This window comes from Natator depressus, chromosome 9 (assembly GCF_965152275.1).
Source record: "Natator depressus isolate rNatDep1 chromosome 9, rNatDep2.hap1, whole genome shotgun sequence".
NCBI lineage: Eukaryota > Metazoa > Chordata > Testudines > Cheloniidae > Natator > Natator depressus.
Genome location: NC_134242.1, coordinates 79,686,621 through 79,703,197, shown reverse-complemented (window position 1 = coordinate 79,703,197; position 16,577 = coordinate 79,686,621).

Sequence of the window (16,577 nt, the reverse complement as noted above, 5' to 3'; positions counted from 1 at the left end):
TCTTACTCCAAGTTGCATATTCAGTCACATCTCTTGACTTTAATGACTTTACTTTCTCCTGTGTTTTGCTTCTGTTAGCATGGCAGAGGCAATCCAGCCTTGGGAGAGTCAGTGGGATTCTATTCTTCTAGCTAGAACATAGTCAACAGAAGTGTTAACCAAGGTGGAACTGAAGAACACAGTTTGAGTCTCAGCTCCCAAGCTGAGCTCACAGGGCTGACAATTTAACAAAAATCTTCCTTTTACTCAGAAACTGAGCAGATTTGATCTGAAGTCGTTAATACACAAACACAGAGTCTTACAATGACGTGTACAGGGTCACTTTGCCAGGGCAGAGCCACACTTTAAAGGGACACTCATCAGTTAGGATCCACACTTCAGTTTTGTAAACTCATTAACGGGGAATGTTACAAAACTAGAGGAATTGAAGTGTTTTCGAGGTTTGTCTTTATTTCAATTAAAACATTTTGGGTTTGGCTCTAAAACCTTCTCCTGAAGTGCTCGAAATCCAAATACAACAGCATCTTCTCAGTGAGTGAAAGGGAAACTAACAAAAACAAAATGAAACTGCTTAGTCTAGGATCCTGCCCCAACTGAGTGAAACGCAAGCAATAGACAAAACAGCATCAAGCTAAAAATGAATTTCAGTAATAGAACTGGTCAGGAATTTTTCAACAAAGTGTTTTTTGTTGAAACATTATTGGTTTTGAGCAAACTTTTATTAGGAAGGTTTCTCAGGTCTGGGGGAGAGTCAGAGGCCCCAGCATAGCCAAGAGTCCTCTGTTTAGGTTACTCATCTTGGATGTCAGAGACCCAAGTTTAAGTCCCTGTTCTGAATGAGGGCTATTAACTATTAAGAACATACATAAGAACGGCCCTCTTGGGTCAGCCCAAAGGTCCATCTAGCCCAGTATCCTGTCTTCCAACAGTGGCCAATGCCAGGTGCCCCAGAGGGAATGAACGGAACAGGTAATCATCAAGTGATCCTTTCCCTGTCACTAATTCCCAGCTTCTGGCAAACAGAGGCAAAGGACACCATCCCTGCCCATCCTGACTAATTCTGGGGTGGGTCAGTTTCTCGTGTTTTTTCACTAACATTTTTGAAAGGTGTCATTTTCATTTCAATGTAGAACAAAAACAAATTTCAAAACCTTCAAATTTTTCACAGGACAGAATTCTTGTTTTCCGGGCAGCCCTATTCTGTGTGCTAATTTATTGCAGTTTAATAACCCATGGTGTAACATAGGCAAGGAATGTTAAAAAGCACATGGCCTGATTATCCTCCCATGTGCAGCAGTGTAAATCAGGAGTAACTCCACTGACATCACAGGAGTTGCATCAGTGTAAAACCAATATGGGGGAAAGGACAGTTAGGCTCAGGGCTTTTAACCTAATACTGTCCCTTAAGCATTTTGGGGACAGCAGATGTAGATACTTCCATCTAAACATGTATGAATCACTTGACTCCTGTCCAACACCATCTCCTAAAAGACAGAAATCCACACAAATGACTATAGAGCTCATGAAAGGTCACAGAAGATACACATCAAATGTCCATCAAATATAAACCAAGTACATTGGATGTTTCAAAATTCTAACCCAGTTTGCTGAGCATTCCACCTATGAAAACTGCACACCACTGCATTAGTTCTGCATTATATCCACTTGTGCCTTTAGAGTGTAGGCATTTGGATCTACTATACCTGTAAAGCACTGGGTACACATATGATACCACAACCAAAGACAAAACATTGGCATTCATTTTCAGAATGGGATCCAGAATGGAATCTGAGATCAAGTCATCATTCTGCATCCTGTTTTATGCCAGTGGAAAAAATCTGCTAATGTACAATATTGGCAAGAAGCAGAAAACATGGGACCTGATCCTGGAAAGTGATGAGCACCTTCAATTCCCTTGCAGCCTGATCCAGAATCCACTAAAGTCAGTTGAAAGCCTAACACTGACTTAATGGGAGCTGGATCAAACCCACAAGGCATTTGGTACCTAGCAAAGATTTATGGGCTTCCATTTTAATTTATCCCAATGCAGAATGCACTTGGGTCCCCATAATTATTTGTCCTGGCAAACAAACAGTAGGTAACAGGTTTCAGAGTGGTAGCCATGTTAGTCTGTATCAGCAAAAACAACGAGGAGTCCTTGTGGCACCTTAGAGACTAACAAATTATTTGGACATAAGCTTTCGTGGCCTAGAACCCACTTCATCAGATGCATGGATCTGATGAAGTGGGTTCTAGCCCACAAAAGCTTATGCCCAAATAAATTTGTTAGTCTCTAAGGTCCCACAAACAGTAGGTAGCTCATGAGAAAATGCTTGAAAATAACCAAAATTGACCAAAAATCACATGTTGGCTTTGGAGAAACCTTAAACTGATGTGACCTAGTTTATTTTTTCCACCTGATTTCACATTTCTTTGGAATAAACTGATGTTTTTATGAAATAGATCAAAGACAGATCAAAAAAAAAACAGATCAAAGACAGATCAAAAAAAGACACTTCATTGCTGCCCTTTAGAAGCAGGCTTGGAAGGATTACATTTTTATTGGTGAATGTCAGATTTCACCATATACACACAAACCAAGAAAAAAATATTTCCATTGACAATAATTGAAATTTACAGAGAGGCAAAGTAAGAAAAATGCTGTTTGAGAACTGACTAGAGTTTGACTTAAGGATATTTATTTTGTATGCTTTGACATTTGATGTTGAGCACCCCATCATTCCACACGACTGTGAAAATTTAAATAAAGAAAAATCTTAAACATTTTTTTAATGATAATATTGATGTTTATTTTTAAGTATTTTTATTAAATAAAAATCGAATTCTACCAAGCCTACTTAGAAGCCATTTTTCCCATTTAAATACAGTGCAACTTACTGGTATGCAGCATCATTCATACAAAGTATTGCAAAACCCCAATCCAAGGCTGGACTATAGCAATTCCCACGCAGGCAGAGGGGGAAACAAGGGATGCTGATAGCAGTGAGGAAGAGAATAGGACAGAAATTTAGAAGTGGCAAAGAAGCAAGTATGTTATTCTTCCAGACCAATGATAGTGAGGGGTGTGTGGAAAGAGCTGGTATCTGGGGAAAGGAAGAAAGGGAAGTGAGTGGGAGTAAGCACTGCAGTGAAATGGATAATGGAAGGAAGCAGCAAAGGGGATGGGGAGGTAAGTGTTACAGTCTGATGGGAATGGAAGGTGAGTGTCAGTTGGATGCAGCAAACAGGAGACTTTTGAGGGTGAAAGAAAGTGAGTCTTGAGAACTGTTGTTCCAAAGAGCTCCCCGGGGATTAGCAGAGTACCCTTGAGAAACCAGACTCTTATGTGAAAGGCCCTTATCAAATGTGCTTGTGACTTGGGGAGTAATAACAGGAAGAAAATTGTTTTGGCAGTACTTACACTGTGTAATGTAAACTCAGCTGGAGCTGCTGTGTAAAATCTCCTTGGAAAGGACTGGCACGTGCACAGCTATCCCTCCCCCCTGCCCCGGAAGAATTATTCAGATTCCCTGTAGGGCCTGTTCTACACACACAGGTGCCCTGGTTTAATTAAAGGTGTGATTTTATATGGATTTAGTTAAATGGGAGCACCTTTGTGTGGGGACGCTCTTATATCCATTTAGACACAGCTTATGTCAGTTTAGCTCTTGTTGGTAAATTTCAAAGCGTAAACTTAACCAGCATAAACCAGTTTTAAGTTGATATGAGAGCACCCACGCATAGGAGTTGCACTAATTTAACTAAACCGATTTAAGTGTGACTTCTGTGTGTTGACAAGCCCTAAGTAGCAAATTCACTTCCAACACAGATCAGGTCCTTGGAAGCTTTCGCGACTGGGTGCGAAAGGGAACAGCCCCTTTCCACACAATTCATCCGTGCAAAGCTGGGAAGGGCCTAGTTGCCTGTGGCTTTCAAAGTGCAGCAAGATCACAGATTTTGGATGCAGGGTTTGAGAAAGCCCTGGGAAATTCCACATTTAATGCTGCCCTGGCATGACACCAGCTGAACAATGTCATGCATGTAGCTTTCACACAGAATCATTACACCTGCCCTGGTTGTCTGGTGCTTTCCTTAGTTTTGGACACCAGCCAAAAAATGAAAATCCCTCAAGAAAGGGTCTTGAGTGAGCCTGGGAAATCAGCACAGAGACCAAGACCCAGTTCCCGCCGAGAGGAACACACAGCACCAGACCCACAATGAAGACATCAAACTCTTCTGCTTTTGCCAGTTCACAGGTAGGCAATGCCTCGAAAGCAGCATAGGGTGCTGCTGACCGCATGAATCATTTTGAGGAGGGAGGATATTTGGCATTTGTACAGTAAAGTTTCTGACACAGAATGCTGCAAACTTCAAATCCAGAGAGTCTTTCTGTTCATAACCATAGCCTGAATCCTGGGAACTTATATAAACCCTTTCAAGAGAGGATCTCAACGCATATTGCTGTCTTTAATTTAGCTCCACAACACCCTGCAATGTGGATACTAGTCCCATTTTACAGACAGAGAAACTGAAGCACAGACAGTTAATGGGCCTTCAAGTTAATACAGTAAGGCAGCAGCAGAGCTGAAAGTGGAACCCAGAAGTCAAGTGCTTTACGCTAATGGTCTGTAGAACCAAAGCGAGATACGTCCTAGAGATTCGCAGCATGGATCCAAGTGGCAAATTTTGCCCTGGCAGTCCAGAGTACATTCTCTCCCATTTTATGATATATCTAAAGTAGATGGGCTTCTACTCAAGCCACATGACTCATGTAATTCCATACGTGCTCATGTGACTCTTGTCCTCGCCATCAGTCTGGTTTGACTCCCCTGCATGTCAGGTTCGAGTAGGACCATGCAAAGTTGCAAGAGCCACAGGATTCCAATGCAAGACCATAAACCAACTCCAGTTTGGCTCCAAATTCTCATGAGCCTTGGGGACTCTCCCAAGGAACCTGAGCAACCCAAGTTTGTACTGAAAACTAAAACCAGGTGAGTCGCAGGAGTTTTGGGGTTTCGCTGGGAACATTCTGCACATACAGATCTACTTCAAACTGTCTACGGGAACTGAACCAAAGCGCCAGATCCAAACACTCCTGAAGCTTCTAGGTTGTTCAGAACTGCACCCAAATGTGGGCCCATCTCAAGTATAAAGTACTTGAGAAGTGTCCCTTTACAATGCCAAAATATTTTTAGGTACCAGCAAAACCTGAACCCTCCTCTCAAAAGCCTGCCCCAGACAATAGACCTGTTGTAATAATGGGCTCCACACAACTAGAATTTCCTGTACAACAGAGCAGAAGAAACGTGTCACCATGGAAAATTACTAATACAAGAAAGGCAGCAATGCATCAGGGCAGGGCGACTCCTCCCAGGCTCTTGGGAACATCAGTTCTATAGCCGTGGAACTTAAAGAGCAAAGGGGCTTTGCGTTGAAGCCTAGCCCAGCAAAACTGCTCTGGCAGATAGAAAGAGACGCTATTCAGTCTGGAAACGGGTGTGGATAATTAATTACCACACTGAGTAGTTTGAAACATCTGGATATGGGTTTCTCTCACGGATATTCCACTACCTTACACAATCTTTGTGAAAACATTATGTTGGGGTTGGGGGGCGGGGGAGGGGAGCAGCTTTTTATTCCATTAGAGCAGCCCATAATTTTGATTCTTCTATAGTTTCCCTGTCTCTGCCAATGACATCTCCATCTGAATACTTGGGGCCAGATCCTGATCTCAGCTATTTGGCGTAGATCTGGGGTGAGTCCACTGATTTCACCAGCATACCTGAGATCAGAACCCAGCCCCCCTACTGCACAGCAAGGATGCCCAACATACTACCCTCGTTTTTAACATAGAATCATCCCTCAACAATACAGGTCCAGGCATGTAATCAGGGCCAGATTTACCCCTTACGCATCCCTAGTCGCAGCATCTACAGCAGCCCCCTGCCAACAGCTGACCTTCGTGTTGCACACAGTTTGAGAGAGGTAAGGTGCTCCTAGAATGCCAGCGCCCGTAAGCAAGTGCCTACTGTGCCCAATTGGAAATCTGGCCCTGCATGTAATGTGCCAAATCAGATGCGAATGGCTGGTGGTGGTGTTAATCTGAGCATAGCTCTTCAGCACTAGAAACCCCAAAACACATCAGCATATTGAACTCCTACATGATAACCAGAATATGGAACTGACTATAAGCAGAAAGGGGGAGTTGACCAAGCCAAGGGAAGGGGAAATAGCAAACAAATAGCTTCAAGGGTGAAAAGTACATTAGATTTTTAAAGTTCTTTCAAGTTGATTAATTTAGGGGGCATTAGTGACACAGGGAAGGACTTTATTTTAAAACTATGATTTTGATCTTGCCAACATCCTGCTCAGAGTCCTGTATTACGAAGAGCTCTCCCATCCAACCGTACTATTCTAGTTAGAAAAAATCTGTGATAAAGGGCTTGGAGCTGTGAGGACAGTGTGGTGCAATTCTGGACTCCATGGCTGTCACCCTCTACTGTGCCCGTGGAACTCTGGACCTCAACGCCACCTCGAAACGGGACATTAATGAGCACCTTTCTCACTGCCTCCTGCCATGCCCTTGTAGTATGGACGAAATCCTTACTCAGAGAAGCATCCCTAGCCATCTCTCTCAGGTTTTATATGCTGCCTGCTGTGGTGGTGTCTGAGTCCCACTCAGTAGATGAGATGAAAATTAAGACAGTCAGAAGCCTCACATGCATCCCACACCTATTCCCACCTCTTGCAGAAAAACTCCCTTTTCTTGCTGGTCCCTAGCAGGCCTTTATCACAGGATATGGTTGTTTTCATAATTCTGGCTCTCTTGAGCATGACTATCCAAGGTAATGTACGTCCACACTTCCGACTCTGCCTCAGAGTCATCTGATGTTTTGTGCTCTTACCTGTACGTAGGATGACCCCACACCTCTCTACCTGCCATTCTGCATTCAGGGATTGATCAGGATGTTCCCGATGGAGTTAGAAGCCAAATGCTTTGAAGCCTCCTCTTAGCTGTGGCCTTATAATGCAAAGAATAAGAGAAAGAAAAGACCCCTCAGGTCAGCCAGACCATTACTGTATCTCTCTCGCTATCCAGGCAGCCATCTTTTTTCTTAGATGGCCTATTCCTGAAGTATCCAAACACTGACTCTCCACCAATACAGTGGGAGCTTTCTATTCTATTAATGCCTTTCTGGCTCTGCTTACAACGTCTTACAGTAAATGTTTGTGCCTTTCATCTTTCCAAAATCCAGCTGACGTATTTCCTCCCCTCTTCCCACCCGACAGAGGGACAGAAACCATGTGACACACAGTATTGTTGTGCTACCAATTGTTGGTGTTCCCTCACCACTGTCGGTTAAGAGGCATTAATTTATCTACAAATACCCAGGCCAGATTCTTTGATGCTCAGTTACAGGCAGCATCAGAGGGTTCTGCTCTTTTATCATGTTAATCACTTCCTGAGCAGTCACTCTCCACAGACTTTCAGAAACACCAAGAGGAACGTGGCTAGACAATTGGCTCCAAGACCTGAACTTGGCTTACCACCACCCCACGCCATCGCAGAAGCTTTCTGAGTTCAGTTCAGAATTCCTGGACCCAGCCCAGCTGGCCAGTTTCAGTCACTTACTGAAGGATCCAGCAACTGACTTGCACGTGCCTAGAAAGCTTGAGTGTTGTCAAACCAGATCAAGACTGGCTGCTCCCAATTTATATTGATACATTAGGAGAAAAAAAAAAAACTTTCAAAAAACAGAGAGATTGATCACTGAGAAGCCATGTTGTCTACGTGGTTTGAATAGGAGAAATAGGTTTTAAGCAGAGCTCTGCCACTAATTCACTGTGCAACCTGAGCCACCTACTTAGCCGCTTTCTGCCTCAGTTTCCCTATCAGTGACCAGAGGATAATGATACCCATCTCTGAGCAGTGCTTTGATCAGAGAGGCTACACAATTGCCAATTACTACCTATGGGCATGAAGTTCAGTCGTGTAGGACAGTGATGGTGTTTCTAACAGTGCTAGGGAGATTCTAGACTCTAGATTGAGTCAACCACAACCAGCTAATACGGGTGCTAATCTGTGTCTATACTAGGTGCAAACTCATGTTCAAGAAAACCACAACCTAGTTCCCTAGTCAAACAGGGCCTCTGTGTCTGGACCAGGAATAAAGGAGTGAGGAGACAAACATGGTTCTGAACAGGGAGGGTGTGTGGCTGGGAAGAACTTGCTGGCTGAGACCCCAGATCTGAGAAACACAAACAGACAATGGTTTTCCCATTGCCTGTGTTCTGGGGACTCCTGTGCTATTCACAGTCTCAGGAGGTTCATGCACAGGGTAGTTAGGTCCAACCACATTCTTAAACGGGGAGGGACTTTGCAGCTCTCACTGATTCTTTGGGGTTCATGTGGGCTTCAGGCTTGATAAAAGGAGCTACCCAGCAGAAGCTTGCTCTGCATGGCAGCCAGCTCCAGACTCTATGGTCTCACAGCAGACCCTGACCCCTTCCCATACAAGAAATGACTAAGGCTTCCTCTTAAAGGGGTAGTACATTATACAATACCAGCATTACACTGTGTGTGTCTGTCTGTGTGTTCCTACTATTTAATTACACTCTGTTTCAGCAAGTCCCTGGTTCATTACTACCCAATTTGATAAAGGCCTGATCCTGCAGCTCTTCCTCATGTGAATAGACCCATACTCATGTGAATGCACCCACCAAAATACACATGCCCCTATCACTCCCACAGATCCACACATCTGTTGGACCCGTCTTTGACCCCAAAAGTCAAACGAATGAGAAATCCTACAGAGCAAAACTAAAAGTCAACAGCATTTAAAAACTGAAACACAGCTGGCGGTGTGCCACGCAAGTTCAAATCCCAGACTGGGTCTCTTGCTGCTTTAGTTGGCAGGGATCTGGTGAGTGGGGGAGGGTTAAATGACACAACTCAGATGAGTAAGGACAACATGACTAGCCTTATATAGGTCAATCCCAAGCCAAAGTCTAGTGGTACCCTATTGTAACACCATGCAAAGGATCGGTGTTCGAGTCTAATCTTCGATCCCTACCTCATCTGGCCTAGAAGGAGCTGGAAGAACTACAAGAACAAGTGTTCATCCCTGAAGGACCATTGTGACCCCCTCTAGCCTACACTCAGAGCAGTACCGATGATGGGAGTCATGTCCAGCCCTCACTGGGGGGAGGGAGGTTCACCACAACCTCCAGAGGCTCCAGAGTAGGAAGGAAATTGGGGCTGGTGGAAGGATTTCAGAGGACGAATCCCACAAAGGAGCAAGAACCTTGATGCCATTTGCCAAATGCCACTGGAGTGTTGTACTAACCTGTCATTTCTGGCGTGGATCAGGAGGAGCAAAGGCAGAGGTTCTCGGGATGCAGCTCAAAGGCAGGAATTTTTGCCTGAACTAGCAGGAGATCTGTACAGACTGTGTGCGTAGCTTGCACCATCTCCTCTTTTTATGGGATAACAGGAAGGAAAAAATGATCTGCGAAAACATTGTATCCGTACGTGAAGATGTGAGAACCAAACCTAGGTCAAAGCAGTTGTTCACCAGCAGGCATCTAGGAAATGAGCTTTAAATGGCATCATAAAAAATAAATAATGCCACTCAGCTCCTCCTTTATTTTAATGGACAGAGGGGGAACAATAGAGAGTGACGAGGATGGTAGCTGGAGTCTGTTGGATCCACTGGGCAGCGCCTTCCGATCAGAAAGCTCCAGAGACCACCCTTCCCTGGACAATGACTTGAGCTCTGAGTGGGTCGGTTCCCCACCCCACAAGTGAAAAGTAATTTTGTTATGCAGCTTGTGCATTTGCAGACCTTGCCCAAGCAGAATATTACAGACATTGGTTGCAGAGAAGCATGGTGGGTTTCAGACATGGTTCAATGCCCATTAATTATCAAGCTGAGACCAACCAAGTTGTTTCACGTGCCACTGTCATGCTTTGCAATGTTTGTAAAATGTCTCCTTATGGCATTAATAACTGAAGTTTGTGGGTCATAAAATGTAAAAGAGTAAATCTGCAGTGAGTGTGTCAATTAAAAGAGAATTAAAGGCCTTCGCTAACAAAATTATGTCCAAAATGTCAGCAACAAGCAGAAAAATAAACCTCTGTTCTTCAGACTGTAATTCAGCAATAAGAATTCAAGGGCCATGATTTTAAAAGGAGGGGTCAAAAATGTTTACACCCCTACTACGCCCACAGACCCATACATCTGCTGGACCCATCTTTGACCTCAAAAGTCCTAACAAATAAGACAAACCCTAAAGAGCAAAACTAAAAGTCTACAACATTTAAAAACTGAAACACAGCTGGCAGTGTGTCACCATGTTGGAGACATGAGTTCAAATCCCAGACTGGGTCACTCGCAGCTTGAGTTGGCAGGGATCTGGTGAGTGGGGGAGGTCACTGTGGAAGCAGCATGTTTAGTTCCCAGGGGGCAATAACAAACATGCAGCTGGCTGACCAGGAGCAGTATTAACTGAGTTCCATGTCAAGGTCATATTCTACATCCACCCTATGCCAAGGTAAAGAAAATTAAAATGCAGTTACCCACCCCACATACACACTTTCCATTAGGAAAAAGCAAAGAATACATGCTACCAGTTTCTCAATGGCACTGGAACTTTCAAGAAGTCTCTTGGAATAAGTAATTATTAAACAGTTAAATAGGAGAACTTGGGCTCTAGGAGAGAGTGGGACTGGTCAAAAATAACTATGGATCCAATTTTAGGAGGTGCTGAGCTCCATTGAAATCCACAGGAGTTTGAGGACACTCAGTGCTCAGACACTCCAACTGAAAAAAATTATGCAAAAAAATCCAGTTTGTGTTTGTTTCACAGGGTTCAAAGTGCACTCATTTTTTGCTATTTTTGGGTTTTTTTCCCATGAAGTTCTTCCCCCACCCAATTTGTTCATTTATTGATTTTCATTTTTTCCTTCTTTTCCTTTACTCCTCTTTCTATTTTTTGTTTGTTTCTTCCTTTCTTTTGTAATCACTTTTGAAAATAACTGTGGAAAGAGGAAAAAAGGAACAAAATAAATGGGAAACAGGAAAGCAGGGGGGAAGTCAAGACATGGAAAATGATAAACAAAACATGAAAAAAGTTTTTAAAGATTTTAAAAGTGGACAATTTTTGGTGAAAATTTTCAATTTTGAATAAAGAGTCATTTTTCCATCAAAAAAACTGTTTGTTCAAAACATTTTGACCAGCCTTCTACCGTACAAGATAAAACAATATATAGGCTGAAGAAACTTATGAAGAGTAGACGTGCAGACCTGAAAGAATAGTCCTGCCCTGGAGAAATAGCGAAGTCTCCCACTCATTTAGCTATATATTCCCCAGTCCATCTTGGTGGATAACATGGCCTATGCCAGGGGTTGGCAACCTGCGGCACACGTGCCAAAGGCAGCAAGCAAGCTGATTTTTACTGGCACGCTGCTGCAAGCCAGGGTCCCGGCCGCCAACCCCGCTCAGCCCGCTGCCTGCCAGGGTGAATGGAACCCCAGGCCGGCAGCAGGCTGAGCGGGGCTGGCAGCCGGGACCCCAGCTGGCAGAAGCTGGTGGACGGAACCCCAGGCCGGCAGCAGGCTGAGCGGGGCTGGCGGCCGGGACCCCAACTGGCAGAAGCTGGTGGACGGAACCCCAGGCCGGCAGCAGGCTGAGCGGGGCTGGCGGCCGGGACCTGGCTGGCAGAAGCCGGCGGACAGAACCCCAGACTGGCGACGAGTTGAGCCGCTCAGCCCGCCGCCGGTCTGAGGTTCTGTCCGCTGGTCCCACTCAGCCCGCTGATGGTCTGGAGTTCCGGCCACCGGCCCCTTGCCAGCCGGGGTGTTGGCCGCTGGCCCCACTCAACCTGCTGCCGGCCTAAGTGAACTGAACCCCCGGCCAGCAGCAGGCTGAGCAGGGCTGGCGGCCAGGACCCCGGCTGGCAGGAGCTGGCGGAACCCTAGAGAGGCAACGGGTGAGCCACTGCCGGTCTGGGGGTCTGTCCGCTGGCCCCGTTCAGCCGCTGAACGTCTGGGGTTCCGTCCACCAGCTTCTGCCAGCTGGGGTCCCGGCTGCCAGCCCCGCTCGGCCTGCTGCCAGCCTGGGATAGTAGCCATCAGCCCTGCTCACCCAGCTGCTGGTCTGGGGTTCCAGCTGCCCAGCCCCCTGCCAGCGGGGTCCGGGCCTCGGCCCTGCTCAGCCCTCCTGCCGGCTTGAGGTACCAGCAGCCAGCCCAGGCTCTGCTCCTGGCCTGGGCCCAGCACTCTGCAGCCCTTATCACAAATTACACTACAATTAGCTTAAAAACTTAAAAACTTTAAAGCTTTGTATATTACAGTAATCGTTAAAAAAATGTATAATGTTAATAAATAAAAAGGTTTGATGAAACAAAGTAGTTGTACTTATGTGCCTGTGCTTAATTTGCATTTTCGATAATTTACCTTCTAAAAAAATCTTGCATGTCTTGCACCCCCAGAAAGGGCATCTCGCACCCCCAGGGGGTGCGTGCACCCCAGGTTAAGAACCACTGCACTAAACAGATAAGATCTGCATTTTAATTTAATTTTAAATGAAGTTTCTTAAACATTTTAAAGACCTTGTTTACTTTACATACAACAATAGTTTAGTTATATAATATAGACTTATAGAGAAAGACCTTCTAAAAACATTAAAATGTAATACTGGCACGCGAAACCTTAAATTAAAGTGAATAAATGAAGACTCGGCACACCACTTCTGAAAGGTTGCTGACCCCTGGCCTATGCAATGCTGCCAAGGCCAGTTAAACCCCACAGTGATCAGCTGAACAAGTTCAGCTTCAGTTTGCACAACCATTGTGTGAAATCCTGGCCCCACTGAAGTCAATGGCAAGACGCCTACTGACTTCAATGGGGCTGGAATTCCACCCAGTGTTTTCAATTTTCCAGCACTTCATTGTGCAATTTTCATGCTTGAGACAATGCCATCTTTTTATCTGCTTTGTTTGCGTGTGCACGCGCGCACACACTTTATTTATTTATTTATTTATTTTGGTCAGCTGCACCTGCCTCCTCTTCTTTACATATCAGGCAGCTTTTCCCATCTGCTCCCTAAATTCTAGAAGGGAGAAGTCCACTGTTACACTGGCCTGAATGAGAACCATCAACAACTCCTTCATTCAAACAATGTGCATGCTACAATTAGAGCAGACTGGCGCTCTTGCTGTAGAGGACTTCAACCAAGGTCTTTCTTCCAATAAACCATGGCTGGCACATGAGCAAAATAACCAAAAGAAATGAGCTAGGACAACATTTCTTAAAATCTATTCACCCACCAGGGGATGGACTGCATGCAGACTCACTAATCAACAGAGCTGCCATCCTCAGCCCAGCTAGCAATAAGTAACAAAGCTAGTCCTCGGAAAGCAACGACCTCTACAAACACAGAAGCCAGGGGGCCAGATTCTGCCCTTGGTTACACCCATGACATTCCACCGGTGTCAATGAAAGCACAAGAATTTGGCCCCTTATCTTAGGCCATGATAGAACCAGAGAAGTGTGGTCAAGAGACTTCTCTGCTCAGATAATTAATTGCTCCACCAGAATTGCTCCTCACAGTGTATTCTCCCTGGCTTTACCTAAAAAGATATCTATCTATTTCAAAGATGCACAGATCTCACTCAAAGGTAAATTTTCCTGACATTGAGCCTGAATTTACATATTGGGTTGAACAACATGTAGATTTTTAGTACATCCTACTGCAATAAGGAGACAGCAGAAAGGCTCCACTCTGGCCTAAATCCAGTCAGTTGTCTGATTATGGGCCAAATCCTGCTCTTACAAGCATTCCCACGGTTTTCAACCAGATTCCTGGTGTGAACAGGGACTGCAGAATCAGGCCCTCAGAGCGCCTCCAGTCAGACTACTCCGTAGTCAGACACTGGTTAGGATATTTTCATTGAGATAAAATTGGCCCTTTTTTTCTTCGCTCCATTTCCCCAGAGCCAATCGCTCAAGATATCATGGAGGGAGTGACTGACATTCCATGAATACTTGATTTAAACAGTTACGGCAAGTTTAGACCTACTTCACCATATCAAGCATTCAGGTTTTAATAGCCTGTAATCAGCACAGCCTTTCAGACCTGTGCAGCATTAATATTCCTATAGTCGACCAAGCTTGTTTAAAAATAGAAGCTTTCTGATTTTCCTGCAAACAGCAGTAACTAAATGGGGGGGGGGAGGGGGGCGGAAATCAGTCTGTCATTACCAGAGAGAGAATGTGAAGCATCATCTTAAAAAAAAAAACTGCTCCGCCCAGTTATTGCATTATATTAATTCTTATTATATTTTGAAATATTATTCCTAATAAATGTTAACATGTAACCTACACCATAAGCAAAGGCAGACATCTGAACATACAGACTAACAGGAACCTATGAGTCTGATCTTGTAAACATTACTCACATGAGTAAATCTGACTTGTGCAAGTTTTCCTGTTGGTTTTATTGGGACTACTCACATGAGCAAGGGCTGCAGGCTTGAGACCTCAAGAAAAGGTCCAAAGCCCATGAAAGCCAATGGAAATATTCCCCTTGACTTCAATGGGCTCTGGATCAGACCCTCCGTAAGTAAAATACAAGGCCTGATTCTAATGCTATTTACACCAGTTTAAACTAGGAGTCACCTCACTTAAGTCAGTAGAGTTATCCAAATGTAAACTCAGAATGAGGTCAGAATCTGGCCCAGTCTAGGAAGTATCTTATTTAAAAAAACTCATTACTCTCTCCCATAATTAATGTGCAATGATTTCTTTATATTACTTTATGCTGTATGGTTTGTTGCAAATCATATATGGACTTTGCTCAGTTTGGGTCCTCTGACCATTGGAATTCAAATGACATTGGACTGTAATGCCTAGAAAGCGTACACTTTTAAAAAGATCTCTTTCTCTTGCAGGTAGTTGCTCAAGAGAGTGGCACAATGTATTATTTACAATCTGTCGGAGTGCAGAGGAAACCCAATTCATTTGCAAGGTTGGGTCCTTTAACATTACAGAGTGTTTGATTAGGGTTAGATCAATATCTGTGTATAGCCACAGTGCACGAGTCTGATTCCACGACCGTCACACACCCGAGTAATGTTTTATGGGATTACTCGGGTGCGTAAAGTCTGCTGGGGTGAGTAAGGACTGTGGCATAGGGCCCATTCATGTGTATGTGGCTGTCCTGCTGATGGGTTTAAACTCTTTTTTTCAACGGCGTACCAGCACTTTCAGATCTTCCCACGTGCGCGAAGTCTATAAACCATACCCCTGAAAACAGATTTCTATTGACCCACGAATCTCTCAAAAACGAAAAGAAGGAGAGAGAATCCGTCATGCTTAAAGCAAAAGGCTAAGTTAGTTCATAACCCGCTAACACCCTCACTCTGCCCCTGTCTGCCTGGAGCTCAGGGGGGGAAGCCACCGCACCTCACACGCTTCAGACTCAGCCCCCCAGCCCAGCCCCGCACCGCCACCGCTCTGAGCCCGGCGCCGCTGGGCAGATCCTTGCTCCTTCCGCGACCAGGACAGTCCTGGGGCACCCAGACCCCGCTGGAGGTGCCCCGGGGCTGGACTGGGCTCGCTGAGGGTTGGGATGTGCAGGTTTGAGGGTCTGATCCGGAGCCCACTGCAGCTAGGGAAGGGGGAAAGGAAAGTCGAGAGGGAGCCACTGCCTGGTTCCCCTCCCCCCCCCCCCCCCAGCCTTTGCATTATCCAAGCGTCAGAGATCAAAGTGTCCGGGGAGATCCCACGGGCTGCGCTCATTCGTTTGCAAAGAGACCCGACCAAGGAGAAGTTGTGTGAGTCTGTCACGTTCAGGGCTCGGCCGCGGCCGGGCAATGAGGCAGGGGAAGGGAAGCATTACCTTGTCGCTGGCAGAGCTCTCCCGCACACGGCCCCGGCAGGACCAGGCGAGGTTGTTGTCAAACACACAGGGACCGCGGCCGGCGCCTGGCTGCTTCTCATCCCACAACAAGAGCCGCACGAGTTCCTCCCAAGAGCCGCCTCTCAGCCTCCTTGCGGGTGCTCCAGGTTTCCTCTTCTCCCGAGCCTTCCTGCCGTCTGATCCCGGCCAGGCTCCCGCAAAGGTCACTGTCGGGAGTTGGACTCCGCGTAGGGAAACGTAGGGAAAGTTTCTTTAAACTAGAAAACAAGGAAGCAGCCTCATAGATCCACTCAGTAGTTGGCGTTTCCCAAAAGATGGCTCACACTTTTCCAGGTAACACACACACACAAGCAGATCCTTTTGCAGGCTCTCTCTCTCACACACACACACACAAGCAGATCCTTTTGCAGGCTCTCTCTCTCTCACACACACACACACACAAGCAGATCCTTCTGCAGGCTCTCTCTCTCACACACACACACACACACACAAGCAGATCCTTCTGCAGGCTCTCTCTCTCACACACACACACATACAAGCAGATCCTTTTGCAGTCTCTCTCTCTCACACACACACACACACAGAGAAGCAGATCCTTTTGCAGGCTGACACACATGCACACACACAGAAGCAAATCCTTTTGCAGGCTCACA